Source organism: Cydia pomonella, chromosome 22 (assembly GCF_033807575.1).
Source record: "Cydia pomonella isolate Wapato2018A chromosome 22, ilCydPomo1, whole genome shotgun sequence".
NCBI lineage: Eukaryota > Metazoa > Arthropoda > Insecta > Lepidoptera > Tortricidae > Cydia > Cydia pomonella.
In genome coordinates this window covers 9,221,738-9,233,204 of record NC_084724.1, presented here as the reverse complement: position 1 = coordinate 9,233,204, position 11,467 = coordinate 9,221,738, and the positions used below count along the sequence as shown (strand labels likewise).

Sequence of the window (11,467 nt, the reverse complement as noted above, 5' to 3'; positions counted from 1 at the left end):
CACTGGAAATTGAAGGTCTGTTATGGAATGGATATGGCAAAGCTGACCACGTGTTGACAGATGCGCCTGGGCAAGATGCGTTCAGAACTGAAATGACATACGCGCCTTCATACCTGGTAGTACTTGTGACGTTCTGTTTGTGAGAGTAAGACGTTTGACCGATATCAGAGGTCACGGGAGATGTAGGAACGATAATGTATTGATTTTTGAAATGTTTGGGGTTTTTAGTATAGGTAGATGTCGATATTCTAGATCTAAGTACCTACATGAATGATTTTTATTCTAAACATCTAATACAAAATGAGTCCAATTTGATCGATGACGTCGATAGTTTCGTAACGTAATTACCTAAGCGCGCAGATTAATGCTCCAATAATTAACTTAATTTGTTTAATCTTATGCTCAGAATTTAAATAGTTTAGACGACGAACAAGTAAACAATAGTTCCGATGTGATCAAAACGATCTGAACACGCTCTTAATATATAAACAACAAAGTGTTGAGATAAGACTTTTTTTTCTTCGAACTTGGCCGTACACATGCAGGACATTGTGCCGCTCCTTTTGAATCATAGTTTCTCTAATTTCGCTATACAAAATAATCTGTGCTTAGAAATTCAACCATTAAAAAATAAAATAATGACATTACTTGAATGGTACCGACTTGATTTTGTATAGTAAAACCTTAATTATCAAGGAGCGATGTAGGTACCTTCTATTCTCGAAATTCTTATTAGCAATTAACTGCAATCTTATTGGAAATAGTTTTGATATAACCTTTAAACTTTACGAAACTATTCACAGCTTTACAATATTTATACCGATTATATCTTACCCTTGAAAACTGTGCCAGTAGGGTACAGGGAAGGACGAGAGTATAATTCAGTTTTTCCTACTGTGGCATATAAAATCTTAATTAACTAAATTTGCCTTATTAATTTATTACATCATAAAATAATTTCATAATTAAGGTAGTTTAGGTATCTACGTAAACAGCATTATCCTTACAGTTTTCACGTACTGCCTTATGTCTTCGTAATAAGGTTTATTGTCAGTAAACTATGTTTACGATGGGAATGCGTGACCTTCGAAAATCCGTCTTTGGAAACTGACGCGAGTTACAAGTAGGGCTGCCATCTCGAATTTCGCCAAACCCGGACAAAGATTCAAAAAAACCCGGACATTTGGAGTTAATTGCATTTTTTCCCCGGACGAGTCCGAAAATAATATCTTTCTTCCAAACTAGGACAAATCCGGGAAAACCCGGACGGATGGCAGCCCTAGTTACAAGAAAATAAAGAAAACTGTAAATGACAGGTGTCACGTGGTTCGTGGGTAGGCTTGTGTTATTTTACTACACCTCAATAAAAAACTGTGTACAAATCACAACACTCTATAATAAATAAATATTATAGGTACATTCTTACACAAAATGACTAAGTCCCACGGTAAGCCAAAAAGGCTTGTGGTGTGGGTCAGACAAAGATATATATGATATACAAATACTTAAATACATAGAAAACCACCATGACTCAGGAACAATATGCGCTCATGACACAATAAATTCCCTTAATACATTGTCCTTACCGGGATGCGAACCTAGGATCATCGGCTATCGGCTTCATAGGCCGGGTCACTACCCACTAGGCCATACCAGTCGTAAAGTCGAGACAAAAAGGAAGAGCGGTCTTATTGCTACAGGTTGCCCATATTCAGCTATGTAAACATCTAAAACAAATAATTCATGCGCATTTTAAATAAAAATTACTATACAAATTCTTATAAGTAGGTATTATAGATTTAAATACTAAATATTACTTAGAATAAACTATTAGAAGCACATTTACTTGCAGTAAGCCACAAATCTAAAATAAACAATTCTATAACTAAGTACTACTTCATTATTAATTCGGGAAATAGGTTTAAATAAATAACTATTTCATTTTGCACAAAAATGCTTCTAAAACATCGATATTAAAAATGGGAATAATATGAAACTACATAATAAGAATATGTATATAAATCATAAACAAAAAAACAGCATCAGGTAACTACCTAACACTTATTTTAGCAAAACAAAAATACCTTCCTTCTTGTAGGTGCAGGTAGATTACTTATTCCTACAATTCCTACTAACATTAGCAATAATCATCGGTTCCTGTATTAAGACTGAATTTACAATATATTCTTTGTATTTTTTAAGTAATTACTCAATCTATTAAAATATAAATATATGTAAATTTATATAACTTAATTAGCTATTATACAAATACAACGCAGCCTGTACGTCATACGTAAAAGTTAGGTATTAACCTAAATTCAAACCTAACAATAATTTAGTCCAGCTAATTCATTTGTAAACGTATCTTTGATGTCGACTGTACCTTTACGTAGGTGTATATTTAACTATAAGTATACATTGATCATATTATTCATTAATATTATGACCTGTAATATACTTAACAGTATATAACGATCCTATTGATGTTTTGCATCCTGTGTACTTAATGTACTACACCCCGCACTATCTACAAACTGTTACTTTAAGCTGATGAAATTACTTGAAACAATTAATATACACAACGTACTGTACAATACATAACACCTATCTATACAAAGCACCTATCTCTATAATAATATCTTCAGTTAGATAAAAACAATACCTAAATCCGATAAATAATATACAGGGCCCGGTTTGGCATCTCCATCCTATGATAGCGCGCTCTCAAACAAAATGATCCACGACGCGCCAGTAGACAATCTCCGTAGCCGAGCGACGCAACGAACGGCGCTATCTGTCTTGCTCACTCGCGGCCCGCGCGAGATGCGCCCTCTCGTTTTCTCCCTGCGCCCGGCCGCCGCTCTCGACCAATCGGCGGCCATCTTTTGCTCCCCCGAGAGCAGAGCGACAGTGCGTACTCTCATCAAGTCATCACAAGGAGACGACATCTCACTGAGTGAGGTTGTCGCTCGCGCAAGATGCGCTCCGGACGCAAAACGTAACAATATTAAATTCCAATAAGTGCCTTTTAAGTTTTAATTTTTCATAGTGTTTTTAAGACTGTATCTGTGCTCAAATATTAAGTTTAAGGTGTTTTTGTGGACTGAGGCGTTGGTGAAATTGGACTTTTTATTGAATTTCGGCGTGTACTGATACCGCGAAATTATCCACGATTGGGTGAGTGCTATTTCGATTAGATTACAATGCAAATTATCGTTGGACCGTCGCCCTGTGCTTTGTTGAACCAGTAGGCCGCGCGTAGTTGCCCCGGCTGTCAAATGTTCGAGTCTTGACCCCAGGTCAGGGGAATGCGCGAAAAAAAGTTGAAATCCGTTTGAAAATCGAATACGGTTCGGAAAACTTGCAGGATATTTTTTGAAATGGATTTAACGTCTTTTTGTAGTGAAAGTAAGTGCGAGCTTATTTTTGACGTATAAATAAATATCGTCATTGTTGTGTTTTGAAATAATTTCAAAAACATTAACTAACAAACTTTTTTTCACTATGAACTGTTTTGAAAAAAGTCAACTCATACTAAAACCGCTGACATATATATTTTTAAATCTGTATTTAATTTTTTTAAATTTGATGTCAGATTTGAATTTTAAAAATAACACCTGTCGATTCTTAATTAACTGATAAGCAAATTAATTACTTAATGTATGAACCTCATTTGTTTATGCGCAATCTTCCAATTACTTAATAACCAACGCATGCAAGCTGCTTTAGTAATAAGAGATAAGTCATTTTCTTAAGAAATGATGCTTCTTAATATTGCATTAAGAATGTTAAATGAGATGTGTATTGTACTTACTGATTTATTTCACCTAAGTATTGCCTAGAATTAGTCGAATTAAGTATTTCTTTTTTAATTTTCTGAAAGTGATCGTCATCGCAGCCTTTTTAATAAGCCAAACGACAAAAAATGCCATAATAAGAGTTGGTGTAAAATTCAAGAACCCGTATAAAAAACCGGCGGTAAAAGAAATGCAAGATTTAAATATTAACAGCCAATACCTCCTGTTGCTACCTTTATTTACATTGCAAATATGTTTTTGAATTTGTTTTCTTTTGTGGTGCAATCAAGTATATTTACTTACTACTTCCACACCATAATTAGAAAAACAATAGAATCTAATAAGAAAATAAAACCTAACAGAGTTCTTGTAAGATTAAACAAGTTTAAACAATAAATGTCTTAATATATTGTATATGTATGAATTTTAAACTTTTATTTCATTAATACAATGTTACATTTAATTAATATAAATAATAATTATATACTTGAATAAATGAAATGTTATTTATAACACAATCTTTAATAATTTAAACTAAATTAAATAATCGTCACGAATCGTACTTGGCTCAAATGTCCCCATTAAGCTGACATTACCGCGCTGAATGGCCAAAAATATAATTTATAAATTGCTCAAAATGAGTAAAAATGTAGAAATCATGCTGCAAATGTAATTCTAACAGATTTCCGATGGCCGCTTTTGACAAATTAAACCCATAAGATTACATATTATCAAAAACGCAAGCGGAATCAGTATTTTCTTCTGCGACGGCGAAAAAGAAAGAGTATCGGATATCGCCTCGCTGTATCACACCTAGTTTTATAACAATTTATACAAACAAGGGAATAACTAAACTACATTGAATTTATTATGATTATTAGTATTTATTATCTAATAAGTAATTTAGTAAAGAGTAAATCATAACTACACACATTACGAACCCTTTTCTTGGCAATGTATCTTTCAAGATAAATCAAATTTTACACTCTTTTTATTTTTTTTATTATTTGCTTTATCCAGCGCAAGCGAAGCTTGACCTCACGATTTCTTTTTTAATTTTGCCAATAAAAGGGTTAACTTTTATAGCGAAAGATTTTACAGGAAAACACAAAAATACGCTTATTATTGACAAATGTTTGCGTTTGTGTATTAAAGCATAGAAATAGCGTTTGACATTTCTCTGATTAAAACCAAATAAGAATATTTTGAAGATACGTTTACGAATACGTTTTTTTTTCGAGTTAAAAGATTGTCAATGACGTGTAAGTAAGAAAAATGTTTATATTATTAATCAGTTTATATTATTGTAAGAACAAATGTACACAAAAAAAAAAAAAATGCGTTGATAGCCTAGCGGTAAAAGCGTGCGACTTTCAATCCGGAGGTTGCGTGTTCAAACCCCGGCTCGTACCAATGAGTTTTTCGGAACTTATGTACGATATATCATTTGATTTTTACCAGTCGCTTTTCAGTGCAGGAAAACATCGTGAGGAAATCGGACTAATCCCAATAAGGCCTTGTTTTCACTCTGGGTTTTCGCTTTCGAAAAAAAATTGTGCCTACGCCGACTCTCGGGATTAGTTGCCAAGGGGACCCCATGCTTCCATGAGCCGCAGCAATAAGCCGGGACAAACGCTAGGAAGAGAGTATCTTTACACAAAACAAGATCAGCAATCAACAATGAAAAGGGAAACGGTCATCTTCAATGGTTGTGATATGGATTGTTCATCTTTGATTGTTGTCGCTTGTTGACCGATGTGCGGTTGCACACAAAATGAGATGTTTCCTGATCCTCTTAAAACAGGCACTGTTACCAAGTACCGGTATCACTTAAAATCCCTACTAATATAGGAAAATCTGTCGTTTTCCTCAGTAATTATTCAGTTAATTTAAATCGGCTTTTTGCCGATTACGGAATCTGTATTCGTACTTATATTATTAATGCGAAAATAACTGTCTGTTCACGCTTTACTCGCCGAAACGATTTAGATGTAATTTGGTATGGAGTGGTATGGATATAATTTGAGTGCCTGGTAAGGACATATTACAAAAAATATATCTACACAAGCAGTATAATTTAATAATAAATTGGTCAATCGAATATATCTAAGATATAAAAACATGGCTTACTTGAAACAAATCGCACAGACGCTCCCTGAACCCTGACCAACTAGATTCAAAACATTTGACTCAGAGGCTCCGTGCAACACGAAATTTCGTTATCTATTTCTATCGCTCGAATATGCAAGAATGATAGAGAAGCAGTTAAATAAATTTCTATTTTCGTGTTTCGCGGTAGGCCCTCAGATAATTTATTCACCCCCACCAAATCGTTAAAAAAGTTAATTTTATCAGCGCTGCCGCTGCGTTATTTAACGTCATTCAGGAGCCATTTGAGGGTAGATTTTGTTTACTTTTGTTTAAATACCTGGAGATACAGAGTATAGGTACTTACGCTTTAGAAAACACTTTTAAAAACAAATCAAGTCCCCCAACCGTGAACCAGATTTGTCGTAACTCCATATCACAGATTGAGCCATTAGTTCCATCATACATATCTCGCAACGATATCCTATCAGATGCTCTTGAGAAAACCATTATGTACTTAAACTTATCGTTAGAGTACATTATCTGTATGGTCGAGACACGAAGTAATGACGAGATGTTGCGTCAAATCTGGAGATGTTGATTATGACAATGCTGTCACGAAATTCTGATAGGAAATAGTCATTTACAGTACATATGGTGCTACTTTACCGCCCTCGTGCGGTAACTAGCACTATACGTTCGTAGGTCGATAATTTTAAGAGCCATATTTACTGTAAAACGTTGTACAATACACGTGTGAAAAGGTAATTTGTAACTCGTGTCGATTTAAAACACTCCGGTCGTATTTTAATTTATTCCTACTTTTCGCACTTGTATCGTAATGTACTATTGTTTTACGAGGCGGCAAAATTGTTGTTTAACCGCTCGTGGTAATATTGATACCCGAGCAAGCGATACATTTCAAAATTGAACCAAAGCGTTTCAAAGCACTAGGGTTAAACAAATTGCCACCAAGTGAAACACAAATGTTTTTCACCACACCAGTGTGACGAAAATCCTAACTGTAATACATCAAACAAAATCAAATCCGAATGAACGTTTTTAAATATTTAACCATTCAAAATCATCATTTATAAAATTTGCATCAGATTACTTTGCCACACATGTGAAAAAAAAACAACTTTCTCATTAGTTTTTGAACAGTCCAGAGCTCCTTTACTAGCTGGTGTGGTGAAAAATAAAATTCTTAAAGATTTTTGTATTGACAGGTACAGGTACTTAAACCGCATTTAAAAAGGGATTATTTTTGCACCAATTGTAACTTAATATTCGATTTTCACGACCGGGTGTTCCAAAGGGATTAACAAAATTGACTTAGCGCATTTTATTAGATGCCAAATAAATTTCAATCGACATAATTTTTTACCCATATTTAGTCATTCGACGGGCTTATTACACTTATTTTACCACATAAAATATTAGGGAAATTCTCAATTTTCCGTCTCAAACATTTAGTTTCCTGGTACAATGTGTTTAATATCATATATAGGTACCTATCAGTATTGGTCAAATTTACTATCGTTTCTTTCCCCTCATTTCAATCACGCTTCCTTCCTGTTCCTATCATCTCACACAGTCCATCCAATCTTTTCTATCCCACTCTAGCAGCTAACTGCCTCGCTCTTACAGGACTGCAAGGACTGTGACCCTTCACGCCCTTACGTTACGCTAAACGATTCTTATTTTTGTTACAAGCTTTTTTTTAGTTTCACCTGTCCCTTTGTCTGCTTGTATGCGTCTGTAATCATATCTTGCAAGTTAAATTTGACCCACTTCCCGATTTCCAATGAAGCTGAAAAGTTTTGTATATTTATTTTATTTATTGGGTACACTTAACAGAAATCGTACAATAACATGAAACATACAATTGCATATCATGGCTTGGAACGCTAGCACGAGATCCAAAACAAGTGTACACAGCATGCATTACAAGTAAGCGCAAATGTTACAAATTAATATAACACCATATCAACAAATAAAATAACTACATATATAAGTTTGTATACATATGTAAGTCGGGTGACAATGCAATATTATGGTACCATCGACCTGATCTGGTGATGATGATGGACACAGGAGGTAGCCATAAGAACTCTGTGATAAAACAACGCAATCTTGTGTTTAAGGTTGTTAGAATGTTCTCCATGAGTATTAGTTGTCTGTGGAAAGAAAAGTACAGTCAGCAATGAAAGCTTGTATCAAAAATGAAACTTTTGACACGAACTTATTACTTTATTTGCGCAACTTTCATCTACATTTAACACCAAAAGTAAGATTTTTGAATTACGGTAACCAGATTTTTAAAGGCGAGTAGGACAATCCTGTTATCACAAAGCGTATAGCGCCATCTGGTTACTTTTTCTGGGTAATTTCTGCGCGTAGACATCGTTCGTGCTTATTTAGCGTGAAAAGGGTCATGCTATATTCTAACTCCAACTCCTCCATGATGCCTAATTGCCTACTAAGACGTCAATTCGAGTGTACACTGTCATCAGAGTTATAACCCCGAAAATCGAAGTTCGTCAATTGCGGGCATTTTTCTCTGTCACTCTAATTACGTCTTAGTGAGAGTAAAGTATGATGAATGCAGACCTTCTGTATGTGTGCTTTGAATGTTTACAGTCTAGTAGAATGTGGTTATTTCCCACCATGAGTACAGTCAAGTGTAAAAATATGGTTGCACGCTACTTACTCAAAAATATGTCCCATAATTCTTAATTCGCCGACATAAGAGCTATGGGACATATTTTTGAGTAAGATGTGTGCACCCATATTTTTACACTTGACTGTACACGCTTTGCACATCTGTTGTAAATATAGGTATTTAAAAGGTGTCACAGTGTGTACACCTGTTATTTATCCTAATATCTTGCGTAGTTAGCGTCTACCTATTGTCAATAATATTTTAGTTAAGGCTTTTACAGACGATGTAACAAATGGATTGCAAATTGCTGGCTGAGTAGCAACTACACGTAATTTAATCGATAGACCAAACGCCGCAATGTATTGCAAATCGCATACGATTATCGGCGAGTCGGTGACGTTTGGAGAGGCCATCAGTTTATGGTTGCGCCTAAAACTCTGTATCCTTAGGTATTTAAATAAAAGTAAACAAAATCTACCCTCAAATGCCTCCCTAAGCCAGATGAGGGTAGATGAAAACATTACATGATCAAATAATGTACGTTAAGGGCAGGTCGTTCGGTGACCATAGTGGGGCCAGATCTGTCGCTGCCGGCCGTGGTCAAGTCCATGGTCGACAGCGAAAGATCGTGGCAAGCAGCAAAGACCTTCTGCGAAGACGTTCTCCAGCAGAAGGAAATGGCGGAACGCGCCAGAGAGATTGACCCAACGGCCGATCAACGGCGCCGCAAGCGTGCTCGACGCAGACGGGTCGCACACGACCGCCGCCTGCCTCCGTAGGTAGACCGTGGGATGACAGGCACGGGGACGCCTGCCATCCATAACACCCGCGGTCCCTGAGAGGGCGACCGTACTTGATACGGTCCAAAAGAAAGCGAGGCTATCAAGGGCCTCCGGAGGCGGTGCTCCGCGAAGCGGACTGGTGCTGGTGACGCTGTAGAAGTAAAGCGCGAGCGTTCCTACAGCTCACCGCTACAGCACAAAGGCGGCAGACGGGGGGGTTGTTTAGTGGGTAGACTTGGGGTCCCATCAGCCCAAAACAAGGAGTCCCACATAACCACTCGGGTACGTCCCCGCACCCGAGTGGTATGCGTAATTGCATTTTTCCCCTCCACAACAAAAAAAAAAAAAAAAAAGGTCGTTCGGTGACAGGTCCAGGCGGTTTTGTATTTGGTTGGTTAACCAATAAATGTTATAACTACCCGAAAATGTACAAAATGTTTACTTTTATTTAAATACCTAAAGATACAAAGTAAAGACAGGATTATTTGCGTTTATCACGATCGTCATCTAGTGCATCTTCCAAAAAGTCCACGCTACTTTCAACTAACATCTCTCAATTTTCTTATCTATGATCTTACATAGTTATAAACACTATGTCTTTTGCAAACCAATTGGCTCCGCTATCTAAAGACCTGTCCGAAGACGTGTGATAGATAAATAAGAATCAATCTTGGCTAACCGATCCGCGATAAAGGCAATGTGACAAGTTGATTACATAAAACATTGGGACATTGAGTTAGGAAATTATTTGTTAATTACAATCCAAGGGATTACAATGGATTCAGAAATACCAATATGGGGTATTGTAGTGAATCAGGGGCCGATACACTAAATATTTTTTTGTCGTTCACTATTTTACCTAGGTAACTTTAATTGAACGTGTACGATTTATGAATACTTGAACAAAAATATATATTTTACGTGGCGAAACTGATTAAGTATTATTTCGAAATTCTCACATTTTATCTATCCCACCTTGCAACAATACATATTTAAATAATATTGTACATTTTGAGATAGTTTTATTTGAAATATCTCTAATGATTAGGTAGGTACTTATCTGATTACATTCTTGTCACCTGCGGTAATCATTGTTGTCGACTAATTATTTTACTATTTTCGAGGAAGATAGTGATACATCGATAAACTGATAATTGAACAATCATTAAAAAATTCTGTAAACATCATAAATTGTTCGCAGAATCATAGTAAATCATTTAAAGTGAAATAATAATGAGAAAACTCATGAGAAAAAAAGGTGTGAACATTTAATTGAGCATAGACAATTATTACATGCTGTTCTGTTTATGTTAACCAAAAGATTAATAACGATTTTAACGGTCTGTGAATTTAATGTTTGTTTTCTACCTAATATTCTTTTTTTATATTCCACCAAAAGAACCTACCTCTACAGACCTTGCAACAAATCCCTTGCGTTTTTAGTTATTGTCGGCTAAGTTCGATGGATCGATCAAATGCCGCCATGTATCGCAAATCGCATGTAATTATCGGTAAGGTGTGTAGAGGGCGAAAGAATCGAAACAACTGAGCCGATATTGTTGTAAAAAGTTTCAAACACAGATGTTTATGGATATGTTTTTAACCGACATCCATAAATAAGGTGGTTTAGAAGGCACGACAAAAATGTATTGTTCCAAGCGAGATTTTAACCCATGAGCTACGATACTGGTCCAGAGTCACTATTGGACCAACTAAGCTACCGAATTTTCGCTCGAACCTGATGAATATTTCAATAAAAACCTAAGAACTGGCATTATATTAGTAATCTACCCAATCAACAACAGCAAAACTTTCAGTTTACCTCAAACATGATATTGAAAAACTAATCTAAGTTTTACAGTGTTTAAACAAACTTATCAGCCAGATATAGTATTACTTTCCCGGAGTTCTGAAGCGCCGCGCGGCGCCTTTGTCCCACTCGATCCGAACATTGTATTACAATAGATACAAGATGCATTACTGCAGATGTTAAGTCCCATGAGAAAATTGGAATTCATGGGAATATACCTACAACCTGCAAATTGGCAGTGTATGACAGCGTCGGTGTCAGTAGTATCTTAGCGGTTTTTGGACACTTAAATAAATAAATGTTATAGGGACATTCTTACACAAAT

At 35.9% G+C, this 11,467-nt stretch overlaps 1 protein-coding gene across 1 annotated transcript in view; it reads left to right on the top strand.

The window, feature by feature from the left end:
• Nucleotides 1-2,922: 2,922 nt before the first annotated feature.
• The window catches only part of LOC133530395 (ras-responsive element-binding protein 1-like), a 33,706-nt gene continuing 25,161 nt past the window's right edge, over nucleotides 2,923-11,467 (top strand). Inside the window, exon 1 of the mRNA XM_061868307.1 lies at nucleotides 2,923-3,177. The gene's annotated coding sequence lies outside the window, so the exon portion shown is untranslated. The remainder of the gene's footprint in view (nucleotides 3,178-11,467) is intronic.